Genomic DNA, 20,555 nt, shown 5'->3' with positions numbered 1-20,555 from the left:
GTCTTCATTATGTTGCTTTTGTTGATGATTACACACAAGAACAAGCAAGTGTTGCTGCAGTAGATGCCTCATACCTGCCTGGAATGCAGATTGCATGGGATAGTCCTGAAATATGCCACTTTTAAAAATCTCTGTAAGTGGTTCTCAGATTTTGGTGTGAATCATACTACTTTTAGAACCGCTGAAAGCCTAAATTCTAGGCCCCACTCCCAGAGATTTTGACAGTTTAAATAAGAACAACAGTCTGTCATTTCCTCAGTGACCTGTGTCTCGCAGAGAGTTGGACTTATAGGTGGTAGCTAAAATGAAAGCATGTGTTATAGCACTATCAGTACTTAGAATATTTTTAAAAATACAGACTTTGTTACAGCAAAGAGCTGTAATTTTAAAAAAGCTTTGGAGGGTGCCTCATTTATTTCATACCATAGAAAGTACGTTGAAATTGCAGCATGAAAATAATTTGAATATTCTGTCATGTATACAATTGGTTAAACTGTATATATTCATCTTATTCTAATCGAATATGAACTATGGACATTTTGATTTACTTACCAGGAGTAAGTAAACCAGGAGTAAGAACTTCAAATGAGCTTAATTGGGCATCATACACTTTAGAAGATGTTTCTTCTCAACAGAAGAAGCAGCTGAGGGTTTTGTCTTGGCAGGTAGCAGAAGTAGTAGCTTAACTGAAGGGTCTCACTTCAGACAGACCTGCTGAAGTTTGCTTAAAGCTTTTAAATGTATCAGACAACAGTACTGAAACAGTGGCCAATGAAAGAGTGAATTCCTTCCAAAACATCACTTCATGAATAGAGCACTATCTTAGAACCACCACACATGCAATGACACACATCACTGGAGTTAATAGAGTGCTTAAAGGCACGATGCGAATGTCCACATTTTCTGAACATTCTGTAACAGCTGGGTGCAAAGCAACAGAATTGCTTTCCTATTAAATACACCTATTGCAGCAGCAATGTTTACTCTGAATTCCCAGAAGAAAACAAAAAGCTTCGTTTTGGTAATTTAAGATTGTTTCTGGAGTAATTAGAAAAACTTTCTTAAATGGATTGAGATAGAATGTATTACCATATCTCCCTTCAAATATTTTAAAGAAAGTGCCATTGCTGTCAGAGTACATGGAGAAAAACTAAATGACCTTTGGAGCTTTCTTTTACATTTCTATGTTTTTATATTTTTAAATTTATATTTAATATTGAATATCCAATATTATCGATAGTTAGAAAAAGCCTATTCTTTAGTATTCAATAGTATTTTGTTTCATATACTGTGCTGAACTTGGTTTAATAGTCAGAAAATAGATTTCATTTTCTTGGGATGACATTAATAATATTAATTTAATTACTACTTTTTTACAACCCGATGATCTTATGCACTGACTTCCTTCCTTGATGATATCTGCTTAAATGATAAACTACTTAACCAAGTCTACCAATTCCCATTTATCAAGAAGAATATCAGCTTATATTTCCTTTTCACTCTTTTTATGTTCCCAAAGAAAAAAATCATGTTGAATATCACTTACGTTTGTAAAATTAATTTCAGATATCCTGTTTAGTAAGTCTTATTTTGAAATTTTTGCCCTTCTGTATCTTATCTCAGTTTTTTTCTTAAATCCAGCCAAGGTTTTTTTAATCTTCTAATTTTTTTTCTGGTGCAAAGGAAAAAACCTTGCGGATTCCTGTCCAGATTTGCTCGGCCAGTAACTTTCTCATTAGCATTTATGCCCCTCAGTCACAGTAGCTATCTCAGATTGTCCACTTATGACCTCTGTCTACAGTCACACACCCCTTGATGATGGGGATACGTCGGTGAGGTGATTTCGTCACGCAAACATCAAAGAGTACACTTACACAAACCTAGATGGTGTGTCCCACTACTGTAATTGTATGTGCTATACTTTTATACCGCTGGCAGTGCAGTAAGTTTGTTGACACCAGCATCACCATAGATACATGAGTGATGCATTGAACTATGACGTTATGACAGCTACAACATCACTTGGCGATAGGAATATTTCAGCTCCATTATAATCTTATGAGCCCACCATTGTGGGCTGTTGTTGACTGAACGTTTGTTATGTGGTGATGACTGTATTTCTGGTCATTCTAAGGATTCCTGGAGCTCCTGGCACTCATGCATCTAAGTCTTCACTACTTCACTAGAGCAGATGTTCCCTAGGTGCTCACAGGGAAGACTCCACAAGGTCTGTTCTGACTCATACCTTGGGCTCTAGTTGTATACTGTGGACTGACTTCTGAGCTCAAAGTTGTGGGCAACTTCATACCCTCCTGGAGAGTGATTCATATTCTGTTTCTTAGGAAAAATAGCTGCACTATATAATTTCTGCAGGCTTTCCTTCTCTTTCTTGAGTCTCACTTTGCCACCTGTAACCTGATTACTAGAAATTTACAGACTCTCTGGGAGAGTCAGAAACTCCTCCTGATGCCACGATCCCTTCCAGAAAATGGATATTTCCCTTTCCTTCTGAAGTTTCGGGGAAAAGAATATTTCTCAAATATCTGTTTTGTATAAACTTATTATGTAGCTGAAGGTTTTATTTTGTCAATATTGGAGAGGACAGAAAAAACCTGTTTTAGTTTTTATGAATCACAAGGATTTTACTGATTGACACGGTATTATAATAAAATGATAACTCGCATTCATTTTAGAATGCCTCTGTCACTAGAGGATTCTGACTTTTCTTCTGCACTAAAAATTGAATTATAATCAGAACTATTCTTAAGTGTATTTTACTACATTATAATTTTTTAAATTGGCATTTCTTATATGTGTTATTGTAACCAGAGGGCAACTGAGTCAGGGGCTCATGCTGCCTGCGCTGCTCAGCCAACAGACCGACACAGGTGTTGGGATCTTCAGAATAAGCATTTATTGTCAGAGCACTGGTGATCTGAGAAGGCAGCAGGTTAACACCTTCAAAAACTGCCTTGCCTTCTCAGTTGGGCTTAGGGTATTTAAGGGAATATCTTGGCATTATTCCAGGAGCTATGTGATGGTTGGGGATGCAGGCGATTGGTGGGGGGAAGCTGTTTTGCTTCACGGAGCCTCCCTCTGACAGTGTGGTCCTCCAGTGGTGTTAGCAACCCAGGAGCAAAGATGGGAGCAGTCTGGAAAGAATGCCAGACCAGAAGAATTATGATCAGGAAGCATAAGGGCATTAATCATAAGTTTCAGGGCAACTTTTTATGGCAGGGGACATTCCAAGCTCTGGATCAAGCCACTGGGGACAATCTATTGTTAAGCTATAGGGCAAGGAAAAGTGAAGCCGGGTATGCTGGGAGGCCTTTACTATGGGGGTCCCAACCAGGCCCTTCTTCACTATATGGGTATTGTAGGCCGAATAATGCTCCCTGCCCTAAATCTCCATTTTCTAATTCCCAGAACCTATGCATGTTACCTTATATATGGCAAAAAGGTCTTTGCAGATGTGATTAAGTTAAGGATCTTGAGAAGGAGAGGTTATGTTCAATTATCTGGGTTGGCCAAATGTTACCACAACAGTCTTTATATGAGGGAGACAGGAAGAATGAGAGAAAGAGGTGTGAGGACAGAGGCAGAGAATGAAGTGATGTGCTTTACTGATGGAAGAAGAGGCTGTAAGCCAAGGAATGCAGGTGGCCACTAGAAGTTGAATATGGCAAGCAAACAGGTTCCGTCCTCACAGCCTCTAAAGTCTAGAATGAACCAGCCTTGCTAACACCTTAACCTTACCCTGGTGAAACTGATTTTGGATTTCTGACCTCCAAAACTGTAAGATAAATTTGTGTTGCTTTAAGCGCTAAATTTATGGTAAATATTTTAGCAACAGTAGAAAAGTAATACAGTTAGTGTAAATATGAAAGAGAGTATTAGATTGCCTCTCCCTAATGATGACAGACAATATTTTACTATACTTTGGAATATAGTAAATTTACTTTACTATATGAAACTAGATTGGCACACATGATTTTTAAACATAGACTCGGCACAGTGAGGCAGTTTGTATATGTACAGCACCATGATAATAAAAATAATAGTACCTTTTTTCTCTAGGATTATCAAAAATATGTGTATGTGTGTTTGTTTAAATATTTGTGTGCTTATGAACATGAATGTTTTAAATATATGACAAAGATTATAATTTAATCCTTATAGCTCCACAAAATATGTGCTATTATCCTAATTTTATAATGAGGAAATGGAGGTTTCGTTGACCCAAATCATTCAGTTACTAAATGATAGAGCTGAAATCCCAGCTCCAGTGTTTCTAACTCCAAAAATCAAATATTTGTTTAACTGTATTGTCTTGTCTGTTTGAAATTTCTTGAAACCTTTTGAACAATATGTTTGAAATATTACATGTGACTTTTCTATTTTACTTCAAGTGCTAAAGAAATAATTGTTCCCTTTTTCCTCCTTGTTGTTCCCTTCATATTATATTTTTTACAAGGAACTGCTATGTACTGATAAGACATCTCTATAAGTATTATAATTCTGATTATGATATTCAAGTTCTAGAAATTACAGAGTATTCGAAATCTTAGGAAAACCCTTACTCTTTAAAATTTCATTAATTCCAGAATCATTCTTATAAAAGGACATAAAAGCTATACTATTAGACAAAGACTGGAAAATAAATACTGTATTCTAAAAAGGATATAGGAGGAAAAAATACCACCAGACTTTATATAAAGATTCATAGTTCCGAATGAGATTGTTAGTGAAAAAAGGATACTTCAAAAAAATGTGGTGACAGAAAGAAATCTAACTATGGGAGGGGAACACACAATGCAATATATATATGCCTTACTGTTGAATTGCACACCTGAAACTTACTGAATTTCGTTAACCAATGTCATACATACATACATACATACATACATACATACATACATACATTCATAAATAAATAAATTTATTTGAAAAAACAGCTGGGAGATGTTGAGTGGCTGACGGTTTGCTGTTAACTTTATGCTTTATTTTAATGATACTGTTGGAGATGAGGAGAATGAACATGCAGAGGTCTTATAACTTTCTTCAAATTTTGCTTCTGTTCAGGAGTGGCAACACAAAATATCCTTATAGTTCATAGTCTAGCTGGCATTTTGAGAAGTACAATTAACTCTTTCCAGTCACTAGGAGAGTGGTTATGTCCTCTAACCACTATCCTAGTGACTGGAAAGAGTTAACAAGAAATTCAACGCAAACTCGTTGGTGGGGGGGCAGGGGCAGATCTGTTGTGGTTAACTGACCAGAGGGTTATTGCCAGAATTGATCCAACACCTCTGACAGGGAGAGGGCTTCCCTCTTTTCCGCCACCATTATTCCATTCCATCCTGTGTGCATCAGTACTATCCCTGTGTGTCAGGAAGATTAAAACTCTTCCAGCTGGAATATCTTTAGGTGTACAAAAGCGTTACCTTGTTGGAACCTCAAAGGAGGTTTTGTTGCCCATAAACGAATTGTCCTCAGTAGACTATAAGAAGCTGTAAGACACGGAGGTTGTCTGGCTTCTTCTCTGTGATATCTCCAGTATCTGGAAGAGTGCATGAAGTACAGTAGTGTCTCAATAAATAATTTTTGAATGTATGCATGAATTGGCCAAACATCTCTTCCCATGGTCACATATGACTAAAGACCAAGAGATTATATATTTGCTTAGGTAAGAATTGTATCTCCTGTTTGCTTTGTTTCATAATGCTTGTTTGTTGTTATTATATTATTAATACATTCTCTGACCATAGTTTTGCTTCTTTCTAGAAATAATATTGTTATGTAACACCCCATGTTGCTTAGAGCTCCATGTCAGATCATACTGTAAGCCTTCTCAGAAGAGTATCGATATGTTCTCTTACTATTATGTTAGGATCCTTTGTGAGGACCCAAGGAGAGCAATGTCTCCTTATAAATAAGCTATCATATATCTGAGTCTTTGGCTCCTTCAGATCATGGAAATGCACCATGAAACTCAAAATAAGTTGAGATTAGACAAATTCCAATTTTAATGTAAAGAGCAAAAGATTCTTTTTCCTATAAGTAAATGTTTTCATTAAATGAAGATTATCCCTCTTTTCCTCATTTCTTATTGCAAGGAGAGGATGGACTCTCCTTCCTTTCCTTCTTTCCCCCAAATAAAGATAGTTTGTAAATCAGCACTGACTGAAATGCAGTTTGGGCTGCTGAGCAAGATCTATACTTTTCAGTAAGGCTGATCTTCTGTAAAGAAAGTCAGGCATATTCTCTGATGCCAATTATTAGACAGAATGTCTAGATTTTTACCCCTTCCTCTTCTACCTGCTCCTAGAAAATTGTGGAAGTATCAAATTGCCATTTCCCCAGCCCCAGAGACAAATGTTCAGTTTTTTTTCATTTGGTTTATTATTTCATTTTACCTGCCCTCCCTTCTCAAAATAAAATTTTAAAAGTCTGATAGGATTAGGGATAAGGCTAACTTAAATGCTGTGTACTGACCAAATTAATATATAGAATAGTATTAAATGTCATGAATACAGACATTTTTCTATTCACCTAATTAGCTCTAAAATACATATTTTTTCATTTTGTTCCTTCTAGCATGTTGGCGTTTGCTTCCAGTTTGCCCCACTGTCTCTGAATTGATGTCCTTGAAGTACCAAAACTCCTTAGTGACTACAGAACTCATAATTAACAATTTTCTTAGTACTGCTCTTCATTAAACAGCTATTAGGAATTTCATCATACATTTCATTTTAGAGACTAAGATTAGGAATATGTTTTGATTCTTCTAAGAAAAATGGCAACACAGTGGAGATATAAGAACTAAATAATCAGCCCACTTTGGGAAATGAGATAAACTGCCTTTTATCAGTATGATAAATTAAAAGAAAATAAAAATAGCTAAGAATAAGCAAAGGAAATAAATTCAGCATCATTCATCAGGATGACACAGGAGGTACAACAGGCCCCTTGGAAGAGCGAGATGATAGACGGCAACATCTGGCCCCTTTGCCTAAAAGAGATATTTGTTCCTGGCAAAGAAAAAACTTAACCTTCTTCTTCATCGTTCCAGCTCTGTGGGCCATTTCTCAGCTGTGTGAGTCATCAGTGGCAGTTCTCGTTCAGCAGCATTTGGAAGGACACGTATGTGCCAGGCTCAGTTCAAGGAGCATGGGAAACGACTGTAAATAAGCAAAGGTCCATGTCTCCCTAACACATTCACTTGGAGGGTAATCCCAGTGATGAATATCAGGACTGAATGAACTTTTAAAAAAAATTTAGTATGGAAATTTGAATGCTGGTGTATGAGTTTAAAAAACAACACTTTTAGAAAAAACATTTAAAAATTATTTATTTACTTTTGCATTTTTATCTTAAACCCTTGTAAAGAGGGATAGCCCTGACTCATTTAGGCATTATGAAAATTACTATACCGTATATAGCTCTTTTTGAATCTGCAGTCATTCATTCAACAAATTATTAATCCTAGTGCCAGGTACTGAAGCTAAGTACTGCACAGTGAAGCCATCTTTTTAAATGATTCAGCACATCTCTGCAGTGAAGAGACTAAGCATTTTACAAGTCTGACTGTTTATACCTAAGCATATGTACATATAATTACAGACGTGGGCATATCAGAATTTGTCAGGACCATTAATTACTGTACTTGGTACCAGAGATACCAAGAAGCAAAAGATGAGAACCAGGTCTCCAGGGCCTTCTGGCCTAGCTATTAGATGTGTTCTTTAAAGACTAAGTGTATGTGAACAATGCAATTTATATATATATGTATGTGAGATATATATATATATATATATATAGTTGTAGAGAATCATAAAACATATTTACTGTTTAACAATATGAGGAAAGTTTTTCCCATGGCAATGACTCACTATTCAAAAACATTTGACTTCTGTACATTTATAGAATATAAAATTTTAGTTATCCCAATGTTTCTTTTGTCTCTTTATTACTTGAGCTCAAGTCCTCAGAGACTCATTTTCTATATCCTGCTATATCTAGGGCGTTATCTGTTTAGGTCTGCTTAGCTCATTTACTCAGAACTAATGAGAACGAAGTCTCAACTTTGATACCCAAGAGACTGCACATTTGCCATCTCAGCTCTTAACCGTAATGGTGAATTTGTCTCCGCATCAATCAGTCTATTGGCTGGATGAAATTCATGTTATTGGTAAAAATGCTCTTTGTATAAATACCTGACCCTATTTGTTTAATTACTAATGAATGTTTTTTATCGTGAGAATTATTAAAATAGATTTTATTATTCTTATGAAACTCTTCATAGGGCTTCCAATATTTGCAACGCGTTATCAGGTTTTGGAACTCAGGAATACTTTAGTGTTGGCAAAAATGAGGAAAATAAAAAACTTGGAAAAAATGGCAGCAGATGAAAAAAAAACTGTTGGGAAGCTAAGTTCTAATGTTAATATTTATAATTGACCAAAGTTCACAGTAGAATGGTAAGCAACATTACATCTGCATGATGTATGAATCACAGAAATAATTTAAAGTTGTGGCTTATTGATTATAGATTTAGTACGTAGCATAGTGCTCGGCCCATGGAAACTTCTTAATTACTCATTGCCAAAGGGAAAAACTAACTAATGGGTCCATGAATTGACTTTGGTTATGAAGAATGAAACTTATAAATAGAGCAAAAGACTTCTTCAGTTTGAGCTTCAGTTTCCTTAATTTGTAGTGCCTGGATAGGATAGTTCAGGATATTGTGTTGTTGGAGAAGGTCCTTGAAAGGTCGTGACCAGTGGTTGACCTGAGAGCTGGGCCTTGGCAGTGGGAGCCATCTTTACCCCTCCCCTGTCTTTGGGATGTACCTTCCACCTGCTCTTCCCATAGCCAAAGGAGGTGTAGGGATGAAGCCCTGAGAAAGTAATGTGGTGTTGAGACCACCTACACTGAATAAGTGACTGAACCTTGGTAAGACCTTATAAATATATAAACTTTTAAGATTCTGATGGGTGGGTGCAGAGATCTACTATTCTTATAGCTGCTCAAGACAAGCCTCGTGTGTAAAGTTCCCTGGTTTGATAAACTCACCACATGCCAGTCTGGAGTGGTCTGCCTCTTTATTTGCTCTCTCCTGCCCTCTGAGTACGGGGACCAGTTTTGAATATTTCACCAGGGGAACTTCCAAGGTTGCGAACCAACATCCTTATTATTATTAGACCTGTTTTGTAAGTGTGCAAATGGACAGAGAGGTTAGATTTTGCCAGACTCGATAGTTAAGTAGCTGCCAAAGGAAAAGAAATAGTTCACAGACTCCAAATTCATTTCTGTATACTAGTCCATTAAAGCTAGTTTCCTTTCTAGATTCTCAGAAAGCTGACTTTTTATAACTTGGTCTCACTCTGTCACCCAAGTAATGGAAGAGAGTATTGATATAGAAAATGAAATATACATAATCAAATTTTGTCAGTGAAGATGATCCCTTTATTTTAATATTCAAGATACTGAGCAGCAGCAATAATAGCAACAGCAATAACAACAGTAATACACATACACACACACACACACACACACACATAGTCAATAGAGGACTGTTATTGTGCTTCGTACCACATCTCCAGAAGTTACCCTTCCATGGTTTTATCTTCCTCCCTTCTTCCCTCCCTCCCTCTCGTCCTTCCTTCCTTCCCTTCTTTCTTTCCTTTATTTTTGAACATTATTCGATTCTCACTATGGTGTGACAGAGTAATGGACAGAATTCTCCACTAAAAGCCAGTTAATATAAATCATCTAAATAACTTATAGGAGACAAAGATTTTTACACAAAGCCAGCCTTATTTGTACCCCTTTCCTGTGATGGGACACACACTTTGCTTGTAATCCCAACAAGAACGGAACAAGGGTTTGCAACCTGGTGATAACCTTTGAAAGGTTGCTGCCACACCTACAAAAAAGGGTGAGAAGAAAGTAGCCCTCATACTGATAATATTCACAAATTTTATCCTTAAAACAAATGTATCCTTAATGTAAGCAACACATACCGTGAAAGAGGGTGTTCTTCAATTGATTAGTTACTGCCTCTAATATGCATTATTTAAATATATGAATATTTGCTTTAAAGGGAAGGAAAGATAAACTTCCTATAACCCTTGCTATGTATTATAAAATAAATGGAGTAAGGAAACTGATCTGCATGAAAAAATGATGGTAGGGACTGCTGGGTCCTTTGAGGCTGGTGATTTATTTTACAGTGGATATTGCGTATCCTGTACATAGCCCCAAAGACCAAATCCTTTCTGGTTAATATTTCCATTCTTTTTGACTCAACCAAATACCAGTATTACTGTTATAACACCACTTTCTGCTGTTTACTAAACATTCCTACCCGAGACGGGCTGTCCTTCGGGCATATTGCCAGTTTTCAGAATAGTCAATTTGGTTGTTTAGTCTCTCATCTGTCAAGAATTCAGGACTTTCGATCCCTCTGGTGGTCCAGTTAGAAACTTTTCCCTTTCACAGCTGCGCACCTTCTGCCTCACTCAACGTTTTATATTTATGAGTTTGATACTAATGTTGTCTCTCGGTACAGTGAATGCAAGTTTATTAATTCCCGAAATTCCCATTGACCGAGTAACTGATCTTTCTATATAACTACTTGTTTTAAGTAGAAAAAGATTTCTATTGAAAATACTATATCGTATACTGAGCTTGCCTGTTTGGGGATTGGGAAAGAATATGTATGTATGCATGTGTATATGCGCAATTTTATAACAACATTTTCATGACACCTTATCTTTATTATATAAAATCTGAAACACATACTATAGCAGAGACGATGAGAGTGAACTCCCATGTTTCTATTGCCCAGCTTCAATGATGATCAACTCTCGGCAAGTCTTGTTTCATCTTTCTTCCGCATTCCTCCCATTCTCCCAGATTATCTTGAAGCAAGTCTCAGATATTTCATTTCACTTGTACATTTTAATACATATTTTTAAATAAAGGACCATTAAAAAACTGCACCTGCAATACCATAATCCCATCCCAAAATTAGCAATAATGAAAGTATATTTTAATATAGGCAGCTCCCAGGCAACTAATTATATTAGCGTTTCCTTTCTAAGTCAACTTGCAGAACCTTTCACTCAAAACTATAATCTTATGGTGAAGATTTGGCATCTAGGCTGTATCACAGGTGCCCAGTTAATCAGGATGCAGTTAAAGCGTGGTACTAATTGCGCTAAGTTCTAGGCGCTGAAATCAGGGCTTTTCTTTCCTGTGCTCAAGGCCAACTGTATAGTAAATTTTGAAATGCAGTAAAGCTGATCTTCATTTCTGCATCCTGGAACCTAACTGTCACCTACATTTTACCCCTAGGACTCACACTAGTGCATGGAACCCGGTCACTTCCTATCTTCCACAGTGCTGCCTTCAACCATACCACCTGGCTTCGTTCCTTACTCTCATCCCCAGTGCAATGTCCTATTTTTTCAGAGTCCTATTTCTGGAGTAAATTTTAATAGAAAGGCAACCCGTATACAAAGGTGTGAATAGGAATAATCATTTTTCTAAAAGCCACCTTTTAATTATTGATTTTGATAACAACCTTTGGCAGGTAAAATGGGAGTGCTAGAGGACATGGAAGCCGGAACAACAGCCATGTTTATGTCTGGGTAATATGTCAGCTCTTGGCATCCTGAAAGTGATAAATGAAGGCACTATGACTGAGGCATGCTCCAGCCCATTATTCTGTCTTCTCTTTCTGTTTGCATTCCTATGACTTTAATTTGTCACAACCTTAGTAGGAACAGACAGAATAAGAGAAAGAATAAGTTGGAAGGGGAAGAATAAAAAGTAGAAAAGAAAGACAGAGGTAAGGGGAAATCTAGGTGGGAGATGAATTGAACCATGTGGATCCTGGCATATTTCTAAAGAACAAAAATACTGGAAATAGGACCACCTGCGTATTTATTTAAATGATTTCTTAATGATAGGCACATGGCAATTTATTATATTGTCTTCTCTGCTATTGTACATGCTTGGAATTTTACATAATAAAGATAAAGATAAACTCGAGTATAAATATGATAAAAGAAGTGATAATGAGGTCGAGATGACTGAGAGAAGTATTCGGAGATTTTGTCTTTATTATTCTACATAAAATCCTGAGAATTGTAAATTATATATGTATGTATATGTATGGAAATATATGTGTATATACACACAAACTTGTAATACTACACACACACACACACACACACACGCACATAAATGTGTCAGTGTAAAGAAGTTTTGGTCTAAGAATTAAATTGACATGAGACAGATTGAAAGGAAAAGAAAAATAACAAATTTAATTACATATATACACACAGAGGTTCCATAAGAATTTGGGGCCCCAGGACAAATCAGGCAGTCGAAGTTTCTATTTTATATATGCCAATCTGAGCTAAAGAGAAGAAAGTAGTGGTTTAGGACTTCAAAGTGGAAGAATACAATTCGTATGGAGATGAAAAAAGCAAACGTTTGGTAAACAAATGTTTTCTGAGTCGCTCAGAGACATTGGGACACAGAGTGGACTCTGATCTCCAGGCCCTGCTGTGTCCCCCACCACACCTAGTTCATATTATATTATGGTTTTCTGTGGTGATAGCACCCTTCCTGAAACAGGCCCTCTATCTAAGTTCTTTTAGGCAGTAAGAGAAGGTCAGAGGTTCTTCCTAAGTCTTCTGTTTCTTAAAAATAAAATAATTTTCATGCCAGAGAGACTGGGGTGGCAAATTTTGCTTCTCTACATTGTGACAAAAATAGAAGAAAAATGGGATGAGTTAAAGCATTCTTCCAAATGCTTTATAAAGTGACCTGTTAAAGGCCCACAATTTTAAAGAGAAAGAACAGATCTGCACTCCTATGGCATTTTAATAGTCTGGTAATAATACTAAAAAAAATAAATGCATATATACATGTAAAACATAAAAGGCTGAACAAGAGGATTTAAAGAGCTAAAATCCAATTCCACAAATGAGAAGTACAGAATCAGAAGAGTGTGTGCTTTTGTTCTCTCTTCAAAATCTTGTGTTTTAGCAGGTTGCTTTGTAAAGCATTTTAAAAAATAATGCGCCCATTTTTTCTTTCTTTCACAAGACCTGAATTACTCATCTTTAAATCTTGCATTTGTCCTGTTTTTTAATGTTAACTTATTGAATGGCCTACTATTTACTTTCTTGTTTCTTTGCCACCAGTAAAATCTCTAAGACCATAATAACAGGTAACACTGTTCATTTAGGAAAGGAAATATTATTATTTTTTAAATAAAATGGATAAAAGAAATATTAACTAGTGATATAAAAAGGATTAATAAAAATTATTTAAAAAATGTTTTCATCAGAAGGGTGCTAAATATCTCAGGCTTTCAAGCAGCTTAATTATCTACTGACACAAAAATTATAAAATTTTAATGAACGTGCTTTTATGTGTCTGTAAATAACATTCAAAATTGTTTTTGCGTAACTGGATTATCAGGGTCACCCCTGGCAAAGCTATGATTTATATTTTTCAACAAATATAGTTATAGTTTGAATGGTTGGTAACAGCTTCAGTTTCCCAAATGCGGGGAAAACCTAGTGCTTATTGGTGGCTTTCAGTTTGCGTGGAGAGACTGGGACATGAGGACAGCTTTGTTTCTTTCAGAGCTGTGGAGCGCCTTTGACTTCGTTGTTAGGAGAAGGAATTCATCTTGCCTATTATTTCTCATCATTTGAGGAGTAGCTGTTTCTTAGTTCTCCTGCTTCTAAGTATTCTACTAGGCTTTTCCTCTTGTTAGAGAGTTTGGGAAATATCATCTGGCAGAGAATTCTGAAATTAATTCTCTAATGAGTGAATTCTAGCTCATTAGGAAATTTTCATGATTTCTAGGTGAATTAAGTAGCATGTAAACTCCATCAGGTAGGAACATTATTTTGGTTTCTGTTATTTCTCCAGCATCTACAGTAGTGCCTGGTATAAAGTAGATGTCAGTAAGTATTTATTAAATAGAAAATTGACTTTACTCATTCACAATTAGACACATGAATGTGTGAAAAATATATGATTGGGATTGTCTTGGCCTACGTGATTATTTTAAAAAAATGCATAAATTTTTGCATATTGTTTTGCTTGTCTCATTCTAGGATATAAATATGACCCAGGCATTGCCTCAAGCTAATATAAGTCATTTACCAAGCCTATTATTTCATCTATGTCTTTGTGTTCCTCTTCAAGTAAATTATCTGAACTAAAGAGGCAAAATATAGGGTAAAACTTTAAGAATATGATATTTTCATATTCTTTCCTTATATAAAAGAGCCTTATCGATGATGGTTTTAAAGACATTTCTACCACACATGGGTTTACTAAAGAAAATATTTTTCATTAAAAGAATTTTTTCTTACTTTTTTGTGGAAGAAATATTGTATGTAGCACAGGTAGCAAGTGAATCAGCCATGTGAAGGCACCTTCTGTTTGCTCGCTGTGGGCGCCAGGAAAGTGTAATTGTGTAATTGCATTTTGGAATACACCCAGTTCAGGTGTTCAGAACAAAACCCGAAAAGGTTCTTGAACTCTGTACTTCATGATGACAACCAAATAAGAGAAGTATGATCAAGTCACAGTATGAACTGAAAATTATATAATTAAGAAGAAAAACCATATATGTCCTCATGTAAATACATTACAAATGATATAGATTAGAGTTTTAGTATTATATTTCCATTCTATAAAAATGGAAATATAATAATTTCGTGGCTAAGTGAAATGTAAGGGCAGTCTTTTGTAATCCAGGTTCTGCAAGGTCTGCCAACCTTGTCTTCATCACGTTACACACCTTTTATCCTGCTTCGAGGCTTTCAATGATAGCTGAATAAAATCCACAGTGAAAGTACTCAAGGGTTATGCTTTACATAGTCACCATTCAAATATATTTCTATAGACCAACTATCCTTGTTCCCCATTGTATGAAATTTGCAGCAATTCCTTCTGTATTTACCACATTTAAAAAAAATGCCTGCCACTTCTTTTGTCTGTAATGTTTTCTTTGTCTTTGTAGGTACTGTTACTCTCTACATCGATCTCTGTCTCTTTCTACATAATATCTCACCATTTTCTCTTAACTCTTTCTGAATTATGTTCTGGCAGTATGAAGATTGAATGGTACCTAACTTCAGAAGGGGAAATCAATTTCAGATTGAATATGACAAAATCAGAATCTACCCCATTAACATCAAACACTTCTTCAGGTTGTGTTTTTTACTTTATGGCCGTCATTCCCATAATTGCAGGTTATAGTACACAGTTTTGTTTTTGTTTTTGTTTTTTTTCCAGAATACAAGTTTATAGTTGATAAGATACATTAAAAAAAAAATTATGTGCAAGGTCCTATTATAAATGTTTTACATTTATAAACTCATATAATCTTTATACCAAATTCAAGTAGATTTTGTTATTATCCTCATTTTTGTAGATGAGGTGCCTGGGAAAAAGAAATTAAATAACCTGTCTAACTCACACCTTCGTAGAGGAACCAGGGTTGAAATTCAAGCAATCAGGCTCTTGAGTTTACACTTGTAACACTTATACTACAATGCCTCTCAAGACCTTCAATTTTTCCTCTTTCTGGAGTTAAAAGTAAACTACAATTTCTTTCTGTCAATAGTAACTATATATTTAAACTAAGAACATGGAATCATGTTGGAGTCCTTGATTCTAGATGAAAACAATCCCAAATTGCACAGAGCTGGGTCTGGACATGTTATCAGCTGGGTGTTACAGCTGAAAATTATTTTTTAGCTAGACTACAAGTGCCTTACCAGAAAGGTACAAATGAACAGAGAATCAAAACACAGTTCACTTAATCCACATCTCACACCTACTGACAGCCTTTTACTGAGCCACTCATTCTTCGGTGCATTGTTCTTCCTGGTCAGAATCAGTACAACTAAAATCCTGCCCACCTGCAACAGGCTTTCCTATTCTACATTGTTTGATTTCCTTCCTGAGTCAGAGTCTGCTGGTTGTGTCCCAGTACTCACTCTACTGTTCTAGAGTAAAAGCGAGGCTCAGCGAAGACTGGTGTCCAACTCCACTTGTTTAAAGGAGTGACCAAGTGACTAGGCTCCTGTCAATGAGATGAGAATGAATGTGTATGAAGTGTTTAAGGAAGCTATTCTCCTTTTTCATCCTCTTGCCTGATTCATTGATGTTATAGTTGCAAGTCTAGCTGCCATCCTGGACCATGAAGAAAAGGGTCATCCTCCCCAAATGGCTGTGAGGTGAGCTGGGAGGAGCCTGGGTCTGAGTACAACTTTGAAGAACTACCCTATTGGCCATGAATACTATATGTTAAGGCTTTTTAAACTTTTAATAGAAAAGAAATGAACTGTCTTATTTATTTTAGGTTTCATTGTATCATACAGCTGAACTTAACTGACACGTTCTCTAAGCAGAAGAGATGAGTTTTAAACAATAGAACAAAGAACAATAGAAAATCAGTAAGCAGATTAATAATAATTTGCACATGATGTGGTTTAGAGTAAATTTAGTTGCTTATCTTGGAATAGAAACTTATTTTACTTATATTGCTTTTCACAGAAAATAGTATTTATCAGAAAAATATCTTCAGGACATTATCCACTAGAAAGAAAGTATAGTGATCAAGGCGATATTAGAATAATTCAGCATAAAATAAATATTTTTTTCAACAAAAAGATATTCTTTAGTTCTCTTAGAAATATGTATCTTTCACTTCCTCTAGCAACTCTTTTTTTGTTATTGGTGCTCATAAGATGAACAGGAAGTGTAGAACTTGGACATTTAAAAATATTTTGGGCAGATTTTGTTGTTGTTTTTTTTAAAATTTTTTATTTATTTTTTAAAACACAATATTCTTACTAATATTTAAACGAAACTTATGTTATTTTCTCTCCTTTTCCATCTCTCACTCCTAAACCTCTTATGAATTTGTTGCTCCCTAAAAATGAGCCAGCTGAGATCTGAACACTAACTAGTGAGCAAAAGTCTTTTATTGTCTAAAAAAGTAGTTGCTCGTGTAACCTGATCATCCTCTATTTTACCAACATCCCCCTCCCCAAATACTGAAGTCATTTCTACCTTTGGTATGACATGCTAGGGCTGGGAGGCTGACTTCTAGTTCTGACTCTACCACGGATGAGTTGAATGGCCTTGAATAATAATAATCGCTAACATGTTTGAGCATTCACTATATTCCAGGGGCTTGTCTGATCACTCTGCATGTTTTAGCTCAGTTCACACAGCATCTCATTGAGGTAAGTATTATTATCACTTCTAATATACAGGTTAAGAAACTGAGGCAGAGATTAAATAATTTGCTCAAAGTTTTACAGTTAGAAAGTAAAGGAGCTAGACTTGAACTCATCCTGTCTGGCTACAGATCCTGCATTCATAATCTCTACTCTGCACGTCAAGTTATATAACTACCAGAATACCATTTACTTATCTCTAAAGTAATTATACTTCTTAGCTGATTCTTTTGATAGCTTATGTTTCAAAGAGTTTGTTATTAATATAGTATAAGTAGGTTATTACTGGGTATGACCTAATTATGATTCATATGGATCTCATACAACTAACAGTCTCCTAATACTTCCTAGTACACCAGCCAGATACCTTGTAACAAATAAGATTTCCTGAGATTAGATGATGTATTATAGAATGGTACACCTGAAGCCGATATATTTTTATTAACCAATGTCACCACAATAAATTCAAACAAATAAAAAAGTGAATACAAATGATATAAAAAAAAGATTTTCCGAGTCGGTTGAAAAACTTCAGCTTTATGATATAGGTTAGTAGGTGGCCTGTATCGGAGAGAGGAAATTCTAAATCATCTGCAAAATGGACTATTAATTCAGGCACTACATAAGTTTGTCTCCATATGTTTTTTCCTTTGCTGAAATCTGACGATACATTGGTGTGTCTAGCTCCCTGTCTTATGACAATAGAGTTGGCTGAATTCTAATGGTTTGGAACATAGTTTTACATCTTACAAGAGAAATTTTTATCTTGTAGAATTAGGGAACTTTGATCTAAACATTGCCTATTAGTGTATGAAGTTCTCACATACCTGCCATGTTTCCACACTGGCTTGCTAACAATTGTATCAATATATTAAAAAGTCTTTTTCATTGCTTCAATATTTTCCACAAGATAGCATTATAATTGAAAGTTAAAGGTCTGTGTAATTTTTTTCAGGTTAAATTAACCCAATACAGAAGAAAGCTAAGGTTGGCTTTAGATGCTCTTATTGGCATCATTCGCTTGGTTTTAATGGGATCCGAAGTGTTTTATGGCGCATAGACAGTCTTGGTGTTTAGTGCATAAAATGTAGCTTGCTTGGCTGACTCCCTCCACATTCTGCCATACTTGAGTAGACAGTGGAATAACTTTTCTGTGTCTTAACCATGTACCCTATCTGATATTTACTTGGCAAGTAACTTAAAATAATTTCTGAAAGTTGTTGATTTGCCACATATATGAGTTTTTTGTACAAGTAATAAAAAAATATAAATTTTCCAACATTTTCTTGGTTGAGCTAAGGGAAAAGGACCTGAGAGATTTAATTTTACTTTGTATAGTAGAATAAAAGCCATTGCATTAGAAATGTAGTGAGCATAGCATCTGTGATACAGTAAGGATTCAATATGTGTTAAATTTCAAATAAGAAATAATAGGAGCTGATAAAGAAAAAGATGTGATGGCAAGGACCAAATTAATAAATTACTAAGAAAGGACTAACAAATATTTATTTAAAATTGTATATGGCTTAGCAATTACATAACAATCATGTAGTCTCTAGAATATGATACATTTTCTAACATATATCATTCATTATGAATGTATTTTACTTTGATTGGATTTCTCCACAGTTAAAATCTGGCTCACCCCAGTGGGTGCTTATGTCAGAACTAACTGGCAAAACCACTGTTGCCTACAATGCAGGTGATGTTTATAAGTACAGCAAGAAATTATACAGAGTCATGACTTGCATACAGTTGAGAAAGTTTAAAGTAAACAGTGAAATCCTTCACTCTAGCCCTTGGGTGGTGTGGAGAGGGAGCACATATTCTCACATGACTTCCCCTAGAGAAGTGTGATGCATGAGATCAGTCAGATTAGTTTCAGCATTGCATAGATCTGTCCTGCTAGCAAATAAGATCAAAGATAATTAACCCTGTAGACAAGTGGCGATGGTAAACACTCCATCTTAAGGTCTGACCTTGACTGAGAGTGTATTTTTCTCTAGTTTTTACAGAAGTCATGATGAAAGAAATTATCCATTCTGATAGAGACTAGAGAATACCTTGGAACATTCTGGGATAGAGAAGACAGTCAACAAAACATGCTGAATGAACATAAACGAAGGATTCTCTGCAGAAGCTGATGGATTTTAACTGTATCTTTGAAGCAATGAAAGATTTTAATCAGGAGAGTTTTGAGGTTTGATTTGTTCCTCTGACATCTGAATAGAGAATGGATTAAAATGGATGGAGTTGAAACTGGGGAAACTGTTCTGTTTTTCAGGCAACAGATAATGAAGATCGGACAGATTAGCTATATAGACGAAGTGGTGGATTTCAGAATCATTTGTGAGAACAAACTGTCAGGCTTTGATCATTGAATGTGGGAAAGTCATACAGGTTGCTGGAATGGGTGACTAGATAGAGTTAATTTCATCCACTGATTTAGGCAATCTAGGGAGAGAGGCTTTTGGGGAAGACGATGCCTTCATTTAATTCATGGTTTTGTTTGCTTCAAAATACACATGATTTTGGAGAGGAAACTCATTAAGCTTAGTAGATATTTAAAGTTGGTGATATTGTTACTTGAGAGAAAGAAGAGAGAAGTGAAAGAGGAATCGGAGGCCTGAGAGAGCTATACCCACTTCACTCTTCTGCCTGGCCTGTCCCAACCTTTGTTCTCATGTTTCTGAAACATATCTGGGAAGCATGTGTTTACCCTGCAGAGGATCTAGACTTTTGGCCCAGCCTGTTCTCAACTTAGGTATTGGGGAGGTCATCGAGGACAGGTCCTGATTGCTTAGTAGGTCACATGGTTGAATGAGAGCCACTGCAAATCCACACATGGTTGTTTGGAAAGCTACAGTTTGCCTGAGTTTCCTAGATGAAGACAAGGCATCCTTAGTGCCGGTATCCTCAGTGTTGAGGGCGTAAGTACATCTTCAGAGATGTTCTGAGTTGTCTCAGCCGCTTCATTGTTCCAACACATAGTCATGGAGTTTGTGGATCTGTAGAGGCCACATGACTCATGCAGGGCTTACCCCGTATGTCAACATTTTTCTAGTGTAAAAAATTACTTTTCTAGTGTAAAATATCTGCCTCCTTAACATGAACCTACCTTGAGTTCAACATAGAGAAGGAGGAAACTACTGTGAGCAGTATTAGAGTAAGAACTTCTTATGTAAATAACACTTTCTTTTCCCAAGCTTAGCTACGGTCAGCGTAAAGAATGTAATTGATAGGCGTTTCATTTGTTTTTAC

At 35.9% G+C, this 20,555-nt stretch overlaps 1 protein-coding gene across 20 annotated transcripts in view; it reads left to right on the top strand.

Moving 5' to 3' along the window:
* MARCH1 (membrane associated ring-CH-type finger 1) overlaps positions 1 to 20,555 on the top strand; it is a 612,422-nt gene that overhangs the window by 13,717 nt on the left and 578,150 nt on the right. For 4 of the 20 annotated variants that reach the window (XM_023532697.1, XM_023532689.1, XM_023532702.1 and 1 more), the window contains one exon: positions 2,135 to 2,227. The exons of 15 other annotated variants lie outside the window; for them this stretch is intronic. The gene's annotated coding sequence lies outside the window, so the exon portion shown is untranslated. Of the gene's footprint in view, positions 1 to 114; positions 134 to 2,134; positions 2,228 to 20,555 lie in introns of those variants that run through there. One more of the 20 variants, XM_023532696.1, reaches the window with a different exon arrangement.

Source organism: Pteropus vampyrus, unplaced genomic scaffold, assembly GCF_000151845.1.
Source record: "Pteropus vampyrus isolate Shadow unplaced genomic scaffold, Pvam_2.0 Scaffold88, whole genome shotgun sequence".
NCBI lineage: Eukaryota > Metazoa > Chordata > Mammalia > Chiroptera > Pteropodidae > Pteropus > Pteropus vampyrus.
This window is presented reverse-complemented; position numbering and strand designations above follow the sequence as displayed.